At 43.8% G+C, this 23768-nt stretch overlaps 1 long non-coding RNA gene across 1 annotated transcript in view; it reads left to right on the top strand.

The window, feature by feature from the left end:
- The first annotated feature begins 410 nt into the window (after window positions 1–410).
- LOC309648903 overlaps window positions 411–23768 on the top strand; it is a 35730-nt gene continuing 12372 nt past the window's right edge. Inside the window, exons 1-2 of the long non-coding RNA XR_014256852.1 lie at window positions 411–7421; window positions 11467–11670. This is a non-coding gene — a long non-coding RNA (uncharacterized lncRNA). The remainder of the gene's footprint in view (window positions 7422–11466; window positions 11671–23768) is intronic.

Raw genomic sequence — 23768 nt, 5'->3', positions numbered from 1 at the left:
TTTCCAGGCAGCGCCCTGAGCTTCTGGGTGCCTCCGGGCCAGCGCTGGATCCCCCGCCAGGTGCCGGGGTCACTGTGGGCTTTGTTGTCTGCTGAGCCCCAGAGCTCGCTCCCTCGCCACAGCTTCCACTGTTAGCAGAGCTGGGGGCGCGCCCTCCAAGCAGCTCCTGGCCCGGGCGGATGGGCTCCTAATGAGAACATAATTACCCAGATGGACCTGGAGCCTCAGCTCCCTCCTTAGTTGTTACCCTAACGGGGTAGTGGAGGTGGAGAGAGTGCTGGGCGGAGCTACGGGGCTGGACGTTTCCTCGCCTGCAGGACGGGGTCCTAGGACCCCGCGGGGCCCCGAGGGTGAAGACCGTGCGCCCAGCACTCGACCTCTGGCGTGCTGTGCGACCTGAGACTACTTCCTTCCCAGCCTGAACCACATTTTCCTCAACTCCCAAATGCAAGGGGTGGGCTAGATGTCTGGGGTTTCCTCCAGGTGATCTAACATTTCTGATCAACCCGTCCGTGAGCCTGTCTTCCCCTCCCCCCACCCCGCCCCCCAACTCCCAGCTGCGTTTGGCTGAGTCCGTGTCATCCCTGCTAGCTTTCAAACAAAACAGTGAAACTTTTTACGGAGTCTGGGGAGGTCAGCGGTGCCCTTGAACTGGAAGGTCAAGCTGGGAGGGAAAGTGCAGGTACACTCCCTTTGAGCCAATTCAGTGGGAAAGAAAAGCTTTCCCGGGGTGATGACAAAGGTCCCTTGGCCTCTTTGCACAGGGCTCCTCATTGAAAATACATCCACACTCTATCTGAGCCTCAGTTTGCTCGTATTTCAAATGGGGACAATAATGCCTTTCACAGCAGGGTGGTTGCTAAAAGGCATAAAAAATACTCAGCACTGCCTGACACACAGTAGGTGCTGAATAAACGCTAGCAACAATGAGGAGCGATGGATACCGGGGGCATCACACTATCACAGAAGCAAGACTTAAAGGAACATCAAGCAGATAGGAAAATTGAAACCAGAGAGGGGAAGGGACACAGAACGAGTGAATTAGGATCCTGTGTCCTTTGTTTCCCCTGCACATTCATCTCCCCACCCACCTCCAGTTAATCATGAGAACAGGGGAATTTTACCCTGTAAGTGTCTTTCAGCTCCATCCCTGTTGCTCGTATATTTGCATCAACCACTGTGGATGAATACTCAGTTTGCATGCTTCTCCATTGGTTACGAGCACTATTTACATATCTGTGTCCATTTAGAGGGTGAGCCCCTTGCATCCCTTCATCTTGCTTGGCCCAGTGCCTTCTGCGGTGTCAGGTCCAGAGCAGGGCTCCTGTGATTGTGTCAGGAGTGAAAGCAAACTGTGCCTGGCACAATTGCAGGCTATGGACCCAACCAGTGAAACTGCCCTTCAGGGGACCTCTCAGTCCTGCATGCACCCCCATCACTGAAAGGAATGCTGATGTGGAAGTTCTTCCAGACCCTGTGCTGTCAGGGAAACCTTCCCGGGCACCTGCACTTACTCTCACCTCTTCCTATTTCACTCTGCACTCAGCCTGTCCCCAGGAAGTCCCAGCTTTGACCCTGGGATAGCAGTGAGCAGGGGCAGCGAGGAAGAGGCCATGGTTAGATGTGTGGGTTGGTGTTTGGATTTGTTGCTAGGTCTTCACACCGGGCAAACATTTTCTGGCAGCAGTGAGGAGACCCTGTGCAGCTGAAGGCAGGAAGGAGAACTTTATGATTATAAAGAAAGAACTTCCAGGTGTGTGGCCATAGCCCAGAGCCTAGGGAGGTCTTTGTTCATCTTGCTCAACTCTGAAGAGGTCAGGGAGGAGATGCAGAGGGAGAGAGCAGGGGAAGGCTCCAATCTGACCTTGAGCTCCACCTCATCGGCAAAGTCCTCTCTGAACCCCACCCATAAGGGCCTGGCCCTCTGCTGACCACCTGAACTCTCCTATTCAGGTCACACCCTCACCACAATTCTGTTGGACTCTAAGCTCTGTGGGCATCAGTCATCATCTGTGGTTTCCCACAAGGCATCCAGAGCCTGGCACAGTGCCAGGGCTGGTAGATGCGCTATAAATGCTCCCTGAATGCATGAGTGAGTGAACACATGAATGGGTGGGCAGAAGGAGGGAGGGATTACTGGTTGCATGGCGAGTGTATTTGTCTGGTCCACCAGAATGTGAACTCCACGAAAGTATCTACCTTGTTATTGGCCTTAGTTACAGTTACATTCTCAGTGCCTAGCACAGTGCCTGGAATAGAGTCAGCATGAACAGTATTTCCTGAACAAATGAATAAAGAATTATGGTACTTTGGACTGTGGGATTCTGGATTGCAGGCTTGACCTTGTACACTTCTTGAGATCCCCACTAACCCCATGAACAGCCACATTTATTTATTTATTTTTTAAACATCTTTATTGGAGTATAATTGCTTTACAATGGTGTGTTAGTTTCTGCTTTATAACAAAGTGAATCAGCTATACATATACATATATCCCCATATCTCCTCCCTCTTCTGTCTCCCTCCCACCCTCCCTATCCCACCCCTCTAGATGGACACAAAGCACCAAGCTGATCTCCCTGTGCTATTTGGCTGCTTCCCACTAGCTATCTATTTTACGTTTGGTAGTGTATATATGTTCATGCCACTCTCTCACTTTGTCCCAGCTTACCCTTCCGCCTCCCTGTGTCCTCAAGTCCATTCTCTACATCTACATCTTTATTCCTATCCTGCTGCGAGGTTCTTCAGAATCTTTTTTTTTTAGATTCCATATATGTGTTAGCATATGGTATTTGTTTTTCTCTTTCTGACTTACTTCACTCTGTAGGACAGACTCTAGGTCCATCCACCTCACTACAAATAACTCAATTTCGTTTCTTTTTATGGCTGAGTAATATTCCATTGTATATATGTGCCACATCTTCTTTATCCATTCATCTGTCGATGGACACTTAGGTTGCTTCCATGTCCTGGCTATTGTAAATAGAGCTGCAATGAACATTGTGGTACATGACTCTTTCTGAATTATGGTTTTCTCAGGGCATATGCCCAGTAGTGGGATTGCTGGGTCATATGGTAGTTCTATCTTTAGTCTTTTAAGGAACCTCCATACTGTTCTCCATAGTGGCTGTATCAATTGACATTCCCACCAACAGTGCAGGAGGGTTCCCTTTTCTCCACACCTTCTCCAGCATTTACTGTCTGTAGGTTTTTGATGATGGCCGCCACATTTATTTTAGAGTGAAATTGGATTGTACCAGCAGTCTGGAGTTGACCTTACAATACAAGTTTTTCTTGCATGCTGCTTGCCCCTCCCCGGCCCCAACATATGGGCAATTCCTTAGAGGGTAGGGACCATATTTTATTTTCCTTAAAGGGCAACACCTAATAACATGATTCAGTATTGGTCGATTGGTTGCTTAATCCAGGATCAAGCCATTAGGTCTGTGGCAATGGGTGGGGTTGAAACCCCTGGTGATGGTGCCAAGCAGCTGGCGAAGCCCAGCAGGATTTTCCATGGTGCCAGCAGAGAAGCCAGGTGTAAGCAGTAGCTGCGCAGTACATTGGTCAGTGAGGGAGCTGGTATTTCCCCAGCAGACCCTGGCTTGTGGCTGGACATGGGCTCTCTGGGGTTTTGCTCTAGCTAAATGCAGAATGACCCCTGAAATCCCCTCACAGTTTTGGATTCTGCTGCAGACCATGGAGGTGGAGTGGGCTCAGTTGGTTTCCTCTAAAGAACGTCAAGGATTCCCCCAAATTCCCCTCCTTCCTCAGACCCAGTGTCCAGCTGGGTGTTCAGCCCAACAGAGAGTTCTCTGGAATACTCTGCCAGCCAGCAGCAACCTACTTCCTCAGGTGAGGCTCCAAGAGCCCTTTCTTCCATCCTCAGAAATTACTGCATGCTTCCAGGGAAACTTGCACAGAGGGGAGAGGGAATTAAATGGAGAGGCAACTGGGCATCGTGTCATCCTCATTTAAAAGGGAGCTGTGTGCTCTGCCCAGATCCTGTATTGGACAGACTCTCCTTGGTATTCTGAGAGGCTCAGAAATAAACTCCCCAATGTGTACTTCCACTGAGAAGTCCAGATGATTTTATAATGACTGAATGGCTCCAAATATGGACTTAAAATGCAGCTGATGAGGAGCCTACAATTTTACTTAACTCATCTTGATCAAAGTTGGTCATTTTAAGTCTCAGCAATGTTCCAAATGCTCACTCACTCTCTCTTTCTTTCTTTTTGGAGAAGTTCATTTCAGGTAGACAGATTATTCACTTATTCTGAAGATGCCAAGGGAGAGGGCATGTTAGCAATACCAACTGAGCTGTGGGTGTGGGCTCGAAGCTCAGCCTTCATGTGGCATCTGTGTATCTGTTGCTTTTCCTTTCGTTCGCTCGGGGCTCTCTGTGCTTCCCAAGTGGGACCTTGCCTGCCAGGTCCACCTAAATCATCTCCGGCATCAGTTTGAGTGACAGCGGTGCTCTTTGAGGCTGTGAAGTTTGCAGCTGTTTTCCTTGATTGCCTAAATGTGTCCCTGTCTCTGGCATAAGAAGTTGGGGTCCAGGCTGAGGGCAGAAACAAGCCTGTTCCCCCAGGACCGAGACCACAGGACCTCCAGATGCGACCTCTATAGGATCCCGTTTCAACCAGAAGTCTATGAGATGCAAGATTCTCTGGGCGGCAGTTGGGGTCTTCATGTCTGAGTTTCTAGCCTAAATCTGTCACCAGAATCCTGCCTTCCAGCCCCAGCCTTCAGAGAAAGCCACCTGGTGACTTAGCTTTCAGAGCTGTGACATGGATTTTCTTTGGGCCCCTCATAGTTCATTCTTCCCTCAGTAGCCAGAGTGAGCTTCTCAAAACATAAACCAAACCACACCGCATGAAACCACCTAGTGCCTCCACAGTGCGCTGTGACTTTTTACTGTGGCTGGCTGGGCCTCCCTCATCTGGCCCCAGCTGACCTCTACAAGCTTCTATCGCTTTCCTCTACTGCAGACAAGCTCATTCTGGCTTTCCGTCAGCTCCTAGAATATACCAAGCTCTCTCCTGTCTCAGAACCTCTGCACAGGTTGATCTTCTGGGGCTATTTCCTTCTCTCTCAGGTCTCAGCAGGCCATCTCTGATTACTGTCTCTGATACCAAGGCACTTCCTTTATTACCAGTTGAGCTCTATTTCATTGCCCTGAAATGCTCATTTATCTGTTTGCTTGTTTGCTGTTTCTCTCCTTCCCTGGGGACAGGGACCTGGTCTGTCCTGGGTGTTGCTTTGTCCCCGGAGTTTGGAACAGAACCTAGAATGGTAGGGGTGGGATTAATATACAAAACAACTGAATGGCAAATGAGCCATCCAATCATGATCCATCAGAGCAGAGTCGTCTTCTCATTGGTCTCTCTCCTCAGAAGCTCAGGGGAGCCATTAAACACTTCACCCACCAGAAGGCATATCCATCCAGAGGGGAAGCAGGCTGGAAGTCATGGGGTCAAGGATGGGGGCTGGAAAATTGGTCTCTTATCTACAGGCCCAATGAATGGTTTGTGTTTTTTTTGCTTATTAATGTCTATTGTTAAAATTGCTTAATTCAGCTAACCATGTGGTGGGCTAGGGAGAACTGAAGTGAGCTGTGAATTATTGAATTTTTCCCACTGAAGTTATCCTGCAACAGTCAAGCAGGAACAAGAGAACAAGGAGAAAAGAGACCTTGGTCTAGGGCAGAGGTGGGAAGCAGCCAGGGTGCCGTTCCTGTAACTGTAACTCTGCTTGGAGCAGAGGTGGGCAGCGAGTGGGGACTAAGAAAGGAGAAGGAAGGCTGGAGAATCACATGCACAAGAGAGAAGGCAGCTTCTCGACTCTCTCCGAGACGGGAGGAGGCAGCACTGTGGGCAGAAATGGCAGCAACGTGGATCTAAGGCTGTAGAAAAAAAGACACGTATCTTCAGACTGCAAAATATCCACCCCAGAAATACCCAGCTAGCCTGGAGTTGTCAATCATACATTTATTCAACAACATCTACCTCGCAACGCTGCCCGCATGCCCAGCACCAGCTCTGTTCTAGAGGTCCAGTAGAAAAACCCAGGCAGGGGGCCAGCCTTGCCTGCAGTTCAGCTGAAGGGAGCATAGTACAGAGAAGGATAGGAAATTAGGGCAAGGAACTCAGCTGTCTGTTCTACTTGATTTAATCCTCTCCCTCCTGCACCACTGTGAACTCCTTATGGTCCAAGTCAATTTTCGTGACCTTTGGGTTTCACCCTCCTTTATATGGCAGAGTATGGGGCACTGGTTAAGAGAATGAGCTTTGGGTTAAGCAGAGCTGGTTTTGAGGGCTGCCTTTGTTGCTATATTCATCAGGACCCTTACGGTTTCAAATTATAGAAACCCAACTCAAACTGGCCTTAGTACCTTCCACCCAAAAGAATTTATTGGATTGCATTCAAAAAAAGAAAAAAAAAAATCCAAGGATAATTAAATTTAGGTGTGGCTGATCCAGGCACTTAAGCAATGTCATTAGAAATCTGCCTCTTTTTACATCTGGATTCACTTCCAGGCCCCCAACTGTGGCAGCAATAACAGACCCACATTTTGTCTAGTTTCCCCATTAGAAAGAGAGCATTTGTTTCTCCACAGTTCCAGAAAAAATTCCAGAGCTGATGAATATTGGACTGACTTGTCAGGTGCATTCCCAGAACCAGTCTCCCTGAGCAGAGGAATGAAATGAGCTAACTGGCCAGGCATGGAGCCAGGTTGAGGGTGGGGTTGGGATGGGGAGAAGCAGGCCTGTCTGGGGGCAGCTGGTACAAATGAAGGGGGAATGGAGGTGAGGTGAACAAAGGCAAGAGATGTTCACCACCACAGCCACTTCCTGTAAGGGAAGTGTGACTTCAAGTAAGGGGTTAATAATGTCTAATTCTGTTAGCATGAATGAGGTAATAACTATGAAAGATTTAACAGAGCAAAGAACATAGTAAGTACGTAGTAAATAGCAGTTGTTATTATTGCTCCGGAGGCAATTTTTGCCAATGCCCATGCACCCTGGCATTGTTATTGATTTATATCACAAAGATATCTTTTTCTCCCAGGAAGAGCACAAGCTCCTTTTGGCCTATGAATGCTTATTTGTGGATTCAGATCATCTGGAGATCTTGTTAAAATGCAGATTCTGATTCTCTAAATCTGGGTTGGGGATTGAGGTTTCCGATTTTAATAAGCTTTTTAGAATTGACTTTTTAAAAGAATTTTTCAATTCTAATAATCTTTGCAAAATTCTACATGATGAACTCACTACAGATGATACTTGAAAAGCAATGGTATAGGATCATGTATATCCCACAGCTAATTCCTAAATATCTGTCCACAGATGTGTTATATCAGAATCAAATGAGACTTTTTTGGAAAGAGAATTTACTGGCGGCTCTCATAAGACAAGGTAAGCATGAGAGATAGAGATTGCTTCAGGCATAATTTGATCACCGGTGCCTGGTCTCTGTTTCCCTCTCTCTTGTGCTCAGCCCCTTTCACTCCTCACAGTCACAGTATAGCTGCAGAAGCTCCAACCCTTCAAATCCTCTACCCAGAAGTCTTTGCAAAATTCTCATGGCATCTCATCGGCCCTAAAGGAGTCACATGCCAATCTCTAGATCAATTTCAATGGAAAGGCAATGCAGGCTCTGATTGGTCAGCTTAAGTCTTATCCCCCTTGTGAGGTCAGAATGTGAAATGCACTTCATTGAAGCATCAAGGATAAAGAGAGTGTGTATGTGTGTGTAGGAGGATTTCCAAACTAAAACTGAAAGCTAGCACAGAAAGTCAAGGGCCACCCATCTCCAATTCCACCCCCAGGTTCTTATACCCAACTCACCACTCACATAGCTAACAGGCATCTCAGATGTACATGATCAAAATGGGTCCCTTTATCTTTCCCCAAATCTGCTCCTGTCAGAGCCTTTTCCGTCTCAGTTATGGCCACTCCATTCTTCTGGTAGTTCAGACCAGAAACCCTGACATCACCCTTGACTACTCCTTTCTTATACCCAACCTCTAATGCATCAGCAAGCCCTATCACTTTACCTTCAAAATAATCCAACAGTCAGCTGATCCAGACCACCAGCCTCTCCCTGGAACAATTGCAGTCACCCAATTTGTCTCCCAGCTGGCCCTCTTGCTGCCCTACATCTACAAACACACATGGTCAAAGCAGCCACAGAATGGTCCTGCTAAGAGGTGAGTCAGATCATGGCATTTCTCTACTAAAACTTCCAAATGGGTTCCCTGCTCTTCTAGAATAAAATCTAAACTATTTTTCTGTCCCCCACCCCAGCCCACACTTCCTGACTGCTTCTCTGACCTTATTTACCTTTCATTTGGGAGCTTATGTAAAGTTCACCTGCCACTTCCTGCCCCTGGAGATTCTAATTCAGTAGCTCTGGGCTGGGTCTGGGGGCTCTGTGTTGCTACAAGTCCCATGGGTGATTTTGATGTGCTGCCCAGGTTTGCAAACCATTGCTCCCAACACCTGGCCTGGGCTCTGGCATGGAGGTAGTGCATAACGTCTGCTGAATCAGCATCTCATCCTTCCCTCTGTGCTTGTGTGTGGTTTTTAGGGTGGCGTGGAAAGTGGGGGCGGAGCAGGGTTACTTATTATTTCCCAGAGTGAAATCTGATTATACAAAGGCTGCTACTTTTATAATACTGGGGGAGATCATCTGAGGAGTGTAATTAGCATCAGCTCGCTTTGCAGGAGGAGCGATATCCTGCCCCTTTGGGCTAACACGCCCGCCTCTCAGCGGGATGCCTGCGAGGCTGTTTGGTGACCGCATCCTTCACTTTCACTTAGTGGTAACAATGCATAGCTGCACACAGTGTTTCTGCCCAGCTTCTGCGCTGATAATGAAGGCAGCCTCACGAGAGCCCTTGTACAAACTGTACCCGCTGGAGAGCCTGCCCGCCTGACTTGTGTCATTTTAACTTTGACCCTGCCAAAGCCACCGTGTCTGCTGTCCCTTCTTGCCCACTGCCATCCTTGGGGCTGCCTGCCCCCTGAGGTGCAAGCATCAGCTTCTTCCCTCCCTCACCCTTACTCCCGGACCTGGTCCTGGAGGCCCCTGCCCACCTTCCAGCAGCTCCTTCAGCTGTCCCCGTGACAGGCTTTGAGCCTGGAGTTCTGGAGAGTGTCTACTAGGACACTTTAGTTGTAAGGAACAGAAATTGGCTATGGTAAGCAGAAGAGGAGTTTCTTCATATGCCTTATGGCAGCTCACAGAATGGAAGTGAAGCCTGGAGAACTAGACTCAGAAGAAGCCAGGAAGTGGGACAGCCCTGATGACAGTCCCTTTGGGAGCCCACCTCCAGGGTACATGGGTAGTAGTAGTTTCCACTCTCATGTCACTCAACATTTAATGTCCCTGGAGAGAGGATTATCTCACAAGCTCACCCCTCATCTAGGGGAGCACCGAACATCATGACTGTCCACACCAAGCCTGCAGATGACGCAGCCACGAGAGCTCCTCAGGATGAAGCGTAGCTGGAAGTGTGGGCTCTGGGGCCAGGCTGCCTGGGTTTGTATCCCAGCTCTGCCATGATCCACGGTGTAGCTTTCAGCAAGTTATTTATCTATTTTTGTCTGGACTTCAGTTTTCTCATCTGAAAAATGGGAATAATAATAATGCCTTCTTCATTAATTAAATGAACATATGTAAAGCACTTAAAATAGTGCCAGGCATACAGTAGGCACTCAGTTCAATCAATGTTAGTTATTGCCCGAAAGGAGGGGTGTGCGTGTGTGGGTGCTGTGAAAGCAGGGATTCACGTGCTCTCCCTCTCCCCAGGCCCAGACTTGGGAGAGGCCCTCTCCTCCAATGTGGGTAGTGCCTGGTCAGGAGGAAAGAAGCCTCAGGGACTTCCTGGCCCATAGGTCCCATAAACACAGAGGGACAGGTCAGGACAAAATATTGATCAAGAGCTTTAGGGGCAACTTGACCTTGTTTAAATTCTGGCTCTTCTGCAAGGAGCTGTATGACCTGGGTAAGTTGTAGAGTGTCTCTGAGCTATGCAGGAAGCAGGATAATAAAAACCTACTTCTTAGGGTTGTTGGGAGGGTCTACTCATTCAAGTAAAAACCAGTTATGAGCCTGGTTGGAGTCTGACACTGCTCTAGTGTTGGGATTACAGAGTGAACCAAATAGATACCTCCTTGTTCCCGTGCAGCTGGGGATACCTTAGTCCAAGCATCATTCAGAGTTGCATGAATAGAGTGATAAGGGCTCTGGAGGACCTGCCTGCCTGGGGAACTGTGAGCTATGAGGGGGTTTGACTTTGAGCTGAGACTTGAAGTTTGACTAGGAATGAGCTAGGCCAATGTTGGGGACGGGAGAAAGCATTCCAGACAGAAGGAGCAGCGTGTGTGAAACCGCCAGGTGGGAAACATCATGAATCTGAGGACTGAGGGAGGGCCAATGTCACACCCATTTAGGGAGGAGTGCGGGGTCAAGTTGAGGCTGGAGAGTGGCAGGGGCCAGATCCTGTGAGGCCTGGTAGGCCAGGGCAAGGATTCGGGTCTTCATTCTGAGAGCGATGGGTCCCCGTTCAAAGTTTCAACCACAATTGTCTTTACACTTTCGGAATGTCAGGGCGGCTACTGGGAGGAGAAGGCCTGGAGGGGGGCAGGAGAGGATGCAGCAGTCCAGTGACGAGGCTGTGACAGCCACAGGGCTTAGGGATAAAGGCAGCTGGGACTAGAGCAGGGACAGCAAAGCTGGAGACCAGTAGATGGATTTAAGAGGTATTTAGGATTTAGTGATGGATTAGGACACAGAGGTGAGGGAGAGACCACCAAGTGTGGTTTCTGATTTCTCCAGAATTTCTGGTTATTCTATAGTAAGACGGGCAGCATTGGCTCTCCTGGAGAGTGAGATCCAGGGGCAGGAGGGTTGTGAGCTCAGTGGGGGACGTGTTGTATTTGAGATATAATGTGTCAGTACCAAATAGACAGCTAGATAGGAGGGTCTGGAGGCCAGAGGGCAAGTCTGAGTTGGAGGCATAAACTCAGGCCTCATAGGCATTAAGGTAGGTCAAGAGCCCTGAGATGAATAGGCTGATGGGGAAACATGCAGACAGTGCAGGGGAAAGCTCTTAGGAAGTGCCACCATGCTACGAAGACTTAAACCGTTGCTGTGTGTGTGTGTGTGTGTTCCTGCAGCCAAATCTCCCCTCTCAAGGCTGCTGCTATGATTGGCTTCTGGTAGGGTGGGCTTCACCTCATACTGGGACTTGTTTGATTAGCTCCTATTGTCGCCTAATAAAGCTTAATATCCACAAGAGGCTACGTTATCATGGGGTTGGGGGGGAGGGGAGGGAGATGACTGAGGCACAGAAGGGAGTCCTGTTAAGCGCCTCTCACCTACGCCTACGCCTCTCAACATACACACAACTCAGACCTGAGACTTTGATAGAACTTAATTTCTTTCTTTCTAAAGGCTTTCCTGGAAGAATTACAAGCCCAGCTTCCCCTGACAGCACCAGGGGGAGGACGGTATTGGCGATGGCATAAAAGTGAGGACAGAGGGAAGCGCGAAAGACAGAGCGTTTATCCCAAGCAGAGGCCTGGAGCACCTGCCACCTTCTGAGCAAGACAGAGAGAAACCAAGGGCTTTAAAAATAGAACCACTCCATTGCTTCAGGTGGGGTAAACAACCCAGACTAAAGCCGACCTTCCTGATTCTAAGCCACTGATTCCCACTGAAGAAAAGAGGGCCCCCGAGCCCCAGAGACGAGTGTCCTGGAGCTTTGTCCTGGAGTGATCAAAATGTCCCCTGCCTCTGAAGAGAGACCCCAGTCAACGGAACACAAGGAGCCCTTACTGAAGACAGCAGTCTCCAGAGGAAAGGCAATAGGCCATAGCACCAGGCTCTTTCTGGAACAGACCAGAACCTCTGCATGCAAGCATAGCTGGTTGTCTCCAAACAGTTCTCAGAAGATGCAATTCCCCTTTTCGGATGGTTGCAGGGTTACAAAGTTAAGGACGGCAGCGTTGGTGCTGTGGGAAGGCTTAGGGACTGGCGGGGGATAGGCCTGGAGAAATGCTCTCAGGGCCATGATGTGGGGACCAAATCCCATGGGGTCTTGGAGGAAGCAGAGGGCTTCCGGGAGGAGGTAGTCTTGTTTTTATTAGATTATATTTTTTAGAACAGCTTTAGATATACAGAAAAACTGAGAAGTTGGTAAAAAATTCCCCTATACCCCCTTGCCCAATTTCCCCTGTTATTAACAGCTTACATTAGTGTGGTGCACTTATCACAGGTAACAAACTGATAGTAACACATGATTATTAACAAATGTCCATGTTTCATTCAGATTTCCTTAGTTTCTATCTAATGTCTTGTTCTGTTTCAAGATCTCATCCAGAATGCCAAATTATATTTAGTCATCATGTTTCCTTAAGCTCCTCCTGGCTGTGACAGTTTCTCAGAACTTTCCTCGTTTTGATGACAGTTTCAGGAAGTACTAGTCAGGTATTTTGTAGAATGTCCTTTTCCCAGAATTAGTCTAATATTTTTTTTCATGATTGGAGTGGAGTTACGGGTTTGGGGGGGAAGACCACAGAAATAAAATGACATTTTCATCACGTTATATCAAGGGTACATACCATCAACGTAATTTATCACTGTTGCTACTGACCTTAGTGATCTGGCTGAGGCAGTGTTTGCCAGGCATCTCCATAGTAAAGTTAATCTCCCTCCCCTTGCCATACTGTATTCTTTGGAAGGAAGTCAATCTGTGCAGCCCACATTGAAATGGTGGGAAGTTATTCTTCCTCTCCTTGAGAGCTAAGTATCTACATACAGTTTTTGGAATTCCTCTGAAAGGGAGATTTCCCTCATTTACTTATTCAGTCTTTTATGTATATCAGTATGGACTCATGGATTCTTATTTTATAGTTTGGGTTATAATCCAACACTATTTTATTGACCGAATGGTTTCTGCTTTAGACAATGAGAAGCTCTTTTGGTTGGCTCCTATCTCCTTGACATACCCCTTTCGATGTAGTTTTTTTTTTTTTTTAACTTCCTCACTTTTTTGGCACTATAGGATAAGATATTCTTGGACATTTCTTGCCCTAGTCCTAGAATCAGCCATTTCTTTAAGGAGCACTGGTTCCTTTTGTTGGAGCATGATATTAGAAACCAAGATGTGGATATTCTGTGGGCTCACTGCTATTGGGGGCGGGGGTCATTTCTTCTAGGGCCTCTTGGCTGACAGAACAAGAAAATGTATGATGTATACGAAACTCAATATATACAGGCATCTGTAAGTATGTCTATATGTAACCATCTGTATCTATATTAAACTAAAGATGAGTTCATACTGACATCTCCAACTCTAACTCATTACCAGATAGATCACTCCAGCCTCCTCCCCTTGCTTGTCTGTACATTCCCACTCTAACAGTGTAAAATCTGGCTCCCCACAGCCAAGCTCCGTATACTTACTTGTTCAATTCCACTATACATTTATAGTGACTTCAGAATTATTAATCTCCAGTACCCCTATAGGAAATAACTTTATCAAGTAGAGTAGAGTGCTTATGTGAAGTTCTTTCTGGCTTTAGTTTTACAGACTCCATTCATTTGCAAATTTACTTAGGTCAGCACCTTTGCTCCCCACCCTCTTCCCTGAGGTTGTACCATACATTTATAATACAAGTAGATTCTCTTGTCACAGTCTGTATTCCTTCCTGTGATCCCCTAACCTCCTGATTTAAAAACATTTGCAGACATTAAGTTTCACTCTTTGTGCTGTAAACGTCTATGGGTTTTAAAAAATGTGTAATGTCATGTATCCACTATTCAAGTGTCATGCAGAATAGTGTCACTTCTCTAAAAATCTACTGTTCATTATATATTCATCCCTTCCCCCTACTCTCCCTTAAACTCTGACAAACATTAACCTTTTTACTATCTCTATAGTTTTGTCATTTACAAAATGTTATGTAATTGGAATCATACAGTATGTGGCCTTCTCAGACTGGCTTCTTTCACTTAGCAATATGTTTTTAAGATTCCACGTCTTTTCATGCTTGACAGCCCATTTCTTTTTATTGATGAATAATACTTCACTATATTGATGTACCAGTTTATCCATTCATCTATTGAAGGGCATCTTGGTTGTTTTAGTTTTTGGCAATTATGAATAAAGCTGCTAGATACATTTGTATGCAGACTTTTGTGTCGACTTAAGTTTTCAGATTAGTTGGGTAGATACCAGGAAGGCAATTGCTAGATCATATGGTAAGATCACATTTAGTTTGTGAATTCCCTGGTTGTCCAGTAGTTAGGGCTCTGCACTTCCACTGCAGGGGACACAGGTTCCATCCCTGCTCTGGGAACTAAGATCCCACATGACGCAGGGTGAGGCCAAAAAACAAAAATCAAAAGACAAAAAAACCGCTTGGAGCGACTTATTTCTGGTGGACAAAGAAGGGTGTAAGAGAGGAGCAAGAAAGAGAAAGTCATACACTATGGATAACAAAATGATGATGAAATAGAATTCATACTAAAAAAAAAGATCATGTTTAGTCTTGTAAGAAACTGCCAAGCTTTCTTCCAAAGTGGCTGTACCATTTTGCATTCCCACCAGCAATGAATGAGAGTTCCTATTGCTCTGCATCATTACCAGCATTTGGTATTGTTAGTTTTTTGGATTTTAACCATTCTAAGAATTGTGTAATGGTACGCTATTGTTTTAATTTGCAATTCCAAAATGGCAAATGATGTTGAACATTTTTTAATATGCTTATTTGTTATTTGTATATTTTCTTTAGTGAGTTATCTATTCAGATCATTTACTCATTTCAAAATTGGGTTATTTGTTGCATTATTGTTGAGTTTTAAAACTTCTTTGTATATTTTAGTTACAAGGTCTTTATCAGATATGTGCTTTGAAAATATTTTTTCCCAGTCTGTGGCTTGTCTTTTCATTCTTTTCACAGTGTCTTTTGAAGAGCATAAGTTTTAAACTTTAATAAAAGTCCAGCTTACTATTTTTTCTTTTATGGATTGTGCTTTGAGAGCTGTATTTAAAACTCATCACCAAACTTATGGTCACCTAATTATCTTCTCTCTGTGTGTGTTTTTTTTAAGAAGTTTTATAGTTTTTGCACTTTATATTTAGGTCTATGATCCATTTTGGGTTAATTTTTGGAAAAGATGTAAGGTCTGTGTCTAGAACTTTTTTTTTTTTTGGCATCAGAATGTCCAATTGTTCCAGGACCATTTGTTGAAAAAACTGTTCTTTACTGACTTGGCTTTGCAAAGATTGGTTGACTATATTTGTGTAGGTCTATTTCTGGGCTCTTTATTCTGTTCCATTAATGTGTCTATTCTTCCACCAATACCACATTGCCTTCATTATTCTAGCTTTATAGTAAGTCTTGAGGCTGGGTAGCGTCAGGTCTCCAACTTTGTTCTTTTCAGTATTATGTTGGCTATTCTGGATCTTTTGCTTGTCTCCATGTAAACTCTGGAAATAGTTTATCAATACCTGCAAAGTAGCTTGCTGAAATTCTGATTGAGATTTCACTGAATCTATAGATTAGGTTGTAAAGAATTAACTTCCTAATAATACTGACTTTTTCAATCCACATACATGAAATATTCCTTTATTTATTTAGATCTTTGATTTCCTTCACCAGAATTTTGTATATGTATGGATACTACATATATCTTGTTAGATTTATACCCGAGTATTTAATTTTTTGACAATATTTTGAATGGTATTGTGTTTTTAACTTTAAATTCCAGTTGTTCATTGCTAGGGTATAGGAAAGCAATTGACTTTTGAATATTAACCTTGTAACATCCAACCTTGCTTATGAGTTCCATGAGTTTTCGTATTGATTCTCTGTGATTTTCTACATAGAAAATCATATCGGAAAACAAAGACTGTTTTATTTCTTTCCAATCTGCACCGCTTTTATTTTCTATTCTTGTCTTATTTCATTACCTAGGACTTCCGGTACAATACTGAATAGGAGTGGTGAGAAGGAATATCCTTGCCTTGTTCCCATTCTTAGGGGGAAAGCAGCCAGTTTTTCACCAGTATATATGATGTTAGCTGTAGGATTTTTGTAAATGTTCTCTATCAAATTGAGAAAGTTCCTCTGTATTCCCGATGTGCTGAGAGGTTTTTTTTTTTTTTTTTTTATCATGAATGGGTATTAGATTTTGTTAATTGCCTATTCAAGATCAATTGATATGAGCATAATATGAGCATATGGTTTTTCTTCTTTAACCTGTTGAAGTAGAGGATTATTTTAATTCATTTTTGAATGTTGAACTGGGCTTGCATACCTGGAATAAATGCCACTTGACTGTAGTCTATAATTCTTTTTGTACATTGTTGGATTCAATTTGCTAATATTTTGTTGAGGATTTTTGTATCTATGCTCATGAGAGTTATTGGTCTGTGGTCTTTCTTGTAATGCCTTGTTGGGTTTGGGTATTAGCGTAATGCTGTCCGCATAGGATGAGTTATAAAGTGTTCCCCCTGCTTTTATTTTCTGGAGGAGATTATAGAGAATTGATTTTTTTTTACTTAAACCTTTGGTAGAATTCACTGGTGAAACCATCTGGGCCCAGTGCTTTCTTTCTCGAAGGTTAATTATTGATTAAATTTATTTAGTAAATATAGGTGTATTCAGATTACCTGTTTTTTCCCTTATTAAATTTCTGCCTACCTGATCTATCACTTACTGAAAGAGTTGTTGAAGTGTTCAGCTTTAAGAGTGGGTTTTTCTATTTCTCCTTGCAGTTCTTTCAGTTTTGTGTCATGTATTTTGATGCTCTGTTGTTAGGTGCATACATATTAAGGATTATGTCTTTTTGGAGGAATTAACCCCTTTATTATTACGTAATTCCTTTCTTTATCTCTGATGATTTTCCTTGTTCTGGAGTGTGCATTGTCTTTCTTTTGATGAGTATTAGCATGGTATATCTTTTTCAACCCATTTACTTTTAACCTATCAATATCTTTATATTTAGAGTAGGTTTCTTTTAAACAATATACAGTTGAATCTTGTTTTTTTTTTTTTTAATTAATTAATTAATTTATTTATAGCTGTGTTGGGTCTTCGTTTCTGTGTGAGGGCTTTCTCTAGTTGTGGCAAGCGGGGGCCACTCTTCATCGCGGTGCGTGGGCCTCTCACTATCGTGGCCTCTCTTGTTGCGGAGCACAGGCTCCAGACGCGCAGGCTCAGTAACTGTGGCTCACGGGGCCCAGTTGCTCCGCGGCATGTGGGATCTTCCCAGACCAGGGCTCGAACCCGTGTCCCCTGCATCAGCAGGCAGATTCTCAACCACTGCGCCACCAGGGAAGCCCTTGAATCTTGTTTTTTAAATTCACTCTGACATCTGTCTTTTAATTGTATACTTACACCATGCACATTTAAAGTATTATATCTATTATCTATCTATCTATCTATCTATCTATCTATCTATCTATCTATCTATCTACCTATCTATTTATCTATCTTGTTTGTAACTGTTTCTATTCATTGCATTTGTTCTTTTTTCCCCCCATTTTCTTCTGACTTCTCTGGTTTTAATTGGGCATGTAATATAATTTTATTTTCTCACATCTTTTTGCATATTAATTATACTTCTTTTTAAAAATTTTTAGTAGTTTCCTTAGAGTTTTCAATATACATTTACCACTGATCTAAGTCTACTTTTGAATAACACGACTGCTTCCTAGAGCAGTTATTTTACAGCAGGGTATTTCCAGTTCTGCCCACCCATTGCTATAACTGATTTCATTTGTCCATATGCTATAATCATACAGTACATTGTTACATTGTTAGTATTATTTGAACATTTATTTATTAGATCCATTAAAAATATGAAAAATAAAATATTTTATTTTACCTTTATTTTTTCTCTGGTGCTTTTCCTTTTATCATGTAGATCTAAGTTTCTCACCTATATAATTTTATTGCTTCCCGAGAACTTCTTTTAACATTTCTTACAGGGCAGGTCTGCTGGCAATGAATTCTCTTAGTTTTTGTTTGTCTGAGAAAGTCGTTATTTCCTCTTCAGTTTTGGAGATGATTTCACTGAATATAGAATTCTAGGTTGGTGATTTTTCAACACTTTAAGTATTTTACTCTACTTGCAGGTTGCTTGCATGATTTCTGATGAAAACTCCACTGTAATTCTTATCCTTGCTCCTCTATATATAAGATGTTTATTTTTCTATGGTTTCTGTCAAAATTTTCTCTTTTGTTTTCTGAAGTTTGAATGTGATATTTCTAGGTGAAGAGTTTTTGGTATTTATCCCGCCTAACGTTCCTCTGAATGTCCCAGATCTGTAGCTTGGTGCCTGTCATTAATTTTGGAAAGTTCTCAACCATTTTCAGTTTAAGTATTTTTCTGCTCCATTCTTCTTTCTTCGGCTTCTAGTAGTCCAATACATGTATGTTAAATCTTTCAAAATCATTCCACAGCTCTTGGATATTCTGCTATGTTTTTTTAAAAAAATTCTTTTCACTCTTTGTATTTTAGTTTAAGTCTTTTTTTCTATTTTTTTAAAAAATTATTTATTATTTATTTTTGACTGTGTTGGGTCTACATTGCTGTGTGCAGGCTTTCTCTAGTTGCGGCGAGCAGGGGCTTCTCTTGTTGTGGAGCATGGGCTCTCGGCACGCGGGCTTCAGTAGTTGTGGCACACAGGCTGTAGAGTGCAGGCTCAGTAGTTGTGGTGCATGGGCTTAGTTGCTCCGCAGCATGTGGGATCTTCCCAGACCGGAGCTCGAACCTATGTCCCCTGCATTGGCAGGCAGATTCTTAACCACTGTGCCACCAGGAAAATCCTAGTTTAAGTCTTTATTGACTTATCTTTGAGTTCATTGATTCTTTCCTCATTTGTGTCCAATCTATCGATGAGCCCATAAAATGCATTCTTCATTTCCATTACAGTTTTTTTTAAATTTCTAGCATCTCTTTTTTTTTTTTTTTTAAACATTTATTTATTTATTTATGGCTGTGTTGGGTCTTTGTTTCTGTGCAAGGGCTTTCCCCAGTTGCGGTAAACTGGGGCCACTCTTCATCGCGGTGCACGGGCCTCCCACTATCGCAGTCTCTCTTGTTATGGAGCACATGCTCCAGACGCGCAGGCTCAGTAGTTGTGGCTCACGGGCCTAGTCGCTCCGTGGCATATGGGATCCTCCCAGCCCAGGGCTCGAACCCGTGTCCCCTGCATTGGCAGGCGACTCTCAACCACTGTGCCACCAGGGAAGCCCTAGCATTTCTTTTTGATTCTTTCTTAGAGTTTCCATCTTTCTGTTTACATTACCCATTTGTTCTTACACAGTGTCTACTTTTTTCCATTAGTGCTCTTAACATATTAATTATAGTTATATTAAATTTCTTGTCTGATAATTCCCAGATCTGTGTCACATCTGAGTCTGGTACTGATGCTTGCCTAGTTTCTTCAGACTGTGTTTCTTCTGCCTTTCATAGTGTCTTGTAATTTTTTGTTGAAATCCAGACATGATATTTTGGGTAATAGGAACTGAGGGAAATAGGTCTTTAGTACCAGTGAGGTTTTGTATTAATCTGGCTAGGTGATGGTCCATATTTAATGTTTACATAGGTGTCAAGGACTTCAGATTCCTCTAGTATCATTTTTTGTGTCTCCTGTTGTCTTAGGGTTTTCCTAAAATCTCCTTTTTAATTAAAATCTGATTCTCGTAGGTCTTTCAGCTATAACCCACTATTATAACACTGAAGCCCTGTTATTGTGGTGGTAAGATCTGGGGGAAGGGAGGCATTCTATAATTTTCTGATTAAATCCAGTGTTATGGTGGACCTGTGTTCCCGGGATGTGACCTTCACAAGGACTTGTTACCTTTTTTTCTCTCCTTCTTTAGGTGAGATAGAGAGGCTATCGTGGACAGCAGTTGGGTAATCACCTGCCTGCCTGTGTGAGACAAGGCTCTGGTAAAGTTCTTTTAACTAGAGAGTAGGCCTTTGTTATGAAGAATGCACTGGGCATATTTCAAAATGTTGCTTTCTCCCTCTCTTTGCCAGAAATAAGAGGGATTTGTCTTAGCTTTTCACAATGAAGATATGGTGGAGTTCCTGCAGTTAAAACTCATGAAAATGCGAGGAACTCTGTAAGACCTTGGCTCCATGATTTTTTTACTCTCAAACTAGTCCACACTTATCTTCTAGCAAGTCACCAAAATTACCACTTAAATGTCCTACCACCTTATGGCTCCAATGGCTTGGGCTCCAAGGAAGCTGATTTTGGCTCTTTCACTGTGTTTACCTGTCCCCCCAGATTTTGGGACATCCATTTGCCCTGCAATCTTAAAAATATTCTCTAATGGATCCAAGAAAATATATTTATTTTCAGTTTGTTTAAGCTTTTTCTTATTGTTAGGATGGGAATGATGATTTCTAAGATCTTTACATTGCAGACTTGAAACCAGAAGTTTCCTGGTGACTTCTGAGCTGGATCCTGAAGGATAGGATGATTTTCCCAATAGTGCAGGTGAGCGGTTACATGCAACTGAGAGCACATGGCCCATCCAGACCTGTCTTCCTCTACTTTTCCTCTTACTTTTCGGGAGCTGTCACCTGGAATTTACCTGTGAAAGTCATATCAGAGTGGACATTAGTTGTGTTTTGATCATGCACCATCCACTCTGCCTTCTGTGAAAGGAAATATGTTCTGGAGCTACTAGCAGGCATTATGGGCTCAGAAGGGAGGAGCTTGAGACAACCACACTAACATAGAGGAATATGGATCTGAAAGGATAGCACAGAAGAAAACCATGTCCTGGTGATATGGTTTAAGCTTCTGCTTCCAGCTCTGCCTGAAAACACTTAGACTTGTGAACAGGATCTTTTTGTTACAGGATTCTCATTTTGTTAAAGCCATGTGGGCAGAGTTTACTTCTGCTGCTTACCAAAAAAAAAAGAAAAAATCCTAAGTGATACAGAAATCTTCAATCAACTATATTAATGCCAGAGTACAATGCCTTACTAAGGAGATGGACCTTTAATTTCAGACACCGTAAGGGAGATACAACTTAAGTCCCACCAAAAACGTGCCCACATCCAGGTGACTACTCCCCAGTATGTGGTACTGGGGTAAATACTTGTTTGCTGAAGTATCATGTATTGGGGCTTTTCACCTCTTTATTATCTGCTTTTTACCTACAGTTTACTGGGCAGTTTTCCCAATATCCTATTCATCCATGCATGAGATTTTGAGATGTCTAAGATACTTTCTTGAAGACAAGTCTGCCTTTCCCTGTCATTTTATATCCTCAGCCTCTGAAGTCACAGATCTCCATTTAGTGTGGGGTTAAGGTTACTGCTGCAGCTTTTACTCTGAGAGAGACAACCACAACCATAAGAAACTACCATAGACTGAGTGCCTTAAACAACAGAAATTTACTTTCTCACTCTTCTGGAGGCTGGAAGTCCAAGATCAAGGTGTGCGCAGGTTTGGTTTCTCCTGAGGCCTCTCTCCTTGGCTTGCAGGTGACCACCTTCTGGCTGTGTCCTCACAGGTCTTCCCTCTGTGTGTGCCTCTCCAGCATCTCTCTCTTCTTGCAAGAAAACCACTCATATTGGATTAGGACCCTGCCTTTATGGCATCATTTTACCTTAATTACCTCTTTAAAGGCCCTACCGCCAAATATTATTACTTTGGGGGTTAGGGCTTCAACATATGAATTTGCGGGGATACAATTCAGTCCATAACACCACCTTTCAGCCAGTCCTAGCAATCTCTTTTAATTCCAGATAAATTTTAATTACCTTAGTTGAGTGATGATCAGGAGAAGTTGTTTTACTCAGCACCTTCTCTGTACCAGCTACTGAGCTGAGCCAATGGGACCTCCTCTCACCCTGAGAAGAGATCATGGCCTAGAGGGCAAATGAAAGGAGGACTGGCCTTTGACTGGGTGGTGTGTCCTCTCTCTCTCAAGCCCATTCCACTCCTGATATTCTCTGGCCATCTACTATCCCCCATTCAGGCCTCTGCTCCCCAAAAATGCCCCCATGTACTGAACTGATATACCATACCAACTGATGTACCACACAACTGCCCACCCAAGCTTGCCCATAACTATCTACTCCTGGGGAAAGTGATCCTGTAAACAAGTCCACTCTGAGAGGCTAGTGATGGATAACTGCTTAGGGAAACTACCTCTCCCAGGGACACAGAGCAGGAGCCAAATGAAGAAAGCCTCACTGGTGGAGTTCAAGGCATTGGTGAGGAGTTGCTTCAAGGATCCTTTCTGTCTTCCTTCTCACTGTACTAAGAAAGTGACACTTTCACAGATTCCGGAAGGGATAGCCACTGGAGAGGTGGAGACATAGCTTAGTAGAAGGCCACCGATAAAGACCTGGGTTATAATCCCAATGTTGGCCCTGGTGTGTTACATAACCTTCCTCTTTCCATGCCTCAGTTTCCCTACCTGCACGATGGAAAGAATAATTCCCGTCTGGCTCAGCTCTCCAGGGACACTGAGAATGACTGCCATAACAGACAGAAAAGTGTTTTAGATAGAAAATGCCATAAAATAAATTCAAGATGTTATTATTTTAAGGTGTAAAATCAGAACTCATAAAAGCAGGCATAAAAATGTCCTGGTGGATATATTTTCATTCTGCAGAAAATTAATGGCTACATCTTGGGCTTGAATCTTCCACAGAGTCCGTCCCAGAATGTTGGAGTTGGAAACACCCTTAGAGATATTTAGTCCCACCCCTCCCGATGGGGAACTGAGGCCCAGAGAGGGAAGGGACTTGCTCAGGGTCACACAGCAGGTTAGTGGCTCAATTGGGACTGGGACCTGGTAGTACTGACAACTTTTCCTTCGTTCTATGCTTCCTTTTCAGGGGGATGGCAGAGAGTGGCAGGGCTAAAACCTATGAACCATCTCTAAGCAATACCTGAGGTTTGTGAGACCCACCTCAACATCCAGACACATCTGTTCCTGATGGAGATCTCTGACTTGCAGGCCCAGTGAACTCTCAGAGGAAATTCCTGCCACAGTAGCTGACCTCATCTCCTTAGCACTACAGAATGGCTTGACCTGGAAACTCTACTGCTGGTCACATCTCTCCCGCTGGGCTGGCTCCTGTATAGTGTGGCTTGGTCTGGTTGAGTGTAGAGGTAATTGCAATATACTGAGGTTTGGTATTGTAATAAAAATAGGAGCCATTACAGCTACCATTTATGTCATTAGTATTTAGTGGTGGTGTGTTGCAGCTTTTTTAGTGCTCATAAAACTGTCGCTGCTTGCAGATATGTCACGGTGCTGATATAAATTTAAAGGGTTGGAAATCCATAAGTCATAAAAACTAGATAGTAAATAGCAACAGAACAGGATGGACAAGAACTGTGGCATTAGGCATGCAAATGCTTATGGATTTGCATGTCTAGTGCTTACATTAGCATAATGAGAAGCACATTTACATTACAGATGGACATGATTAACTAGGCCCTTGTAAATAAGTCCACTCAGCCTAGATAAGGTGTGTTTGGACCCTAGAGGAGGGATTGTTACAGGACTCAAAGGGCAAGTAGAGTCACTTCTTGCTCCTCTTCTGGCATGGACTTAGTAGAGAGGTCTTCAGAATCATTGATAATGCTCAAATGGGGATGGATTTGGACTCAGGGCTAACACAAGTTGAATGCTTACTATGTACTAGCCACTATTTAAACATTTACCTATGTTAAATCACTTAATCCTTACAACAGC

The sequence above is a fragment of the Balaenoptera physalus genome (assembly GCF_965194825.1).
Source record: "Balaenoptera physalus genome assembly, chromosome: 19".
Taxonomy (NCBI): Eukaryota; Metazoa; Chordata; class Mammalia; order Artiodactyla; family Balaenopteridae; genus Balaenoptera; species Balaenoptera physalus.
This window is presented reverse-complemented; position numbering and strand designations above follow the sequence as displayed.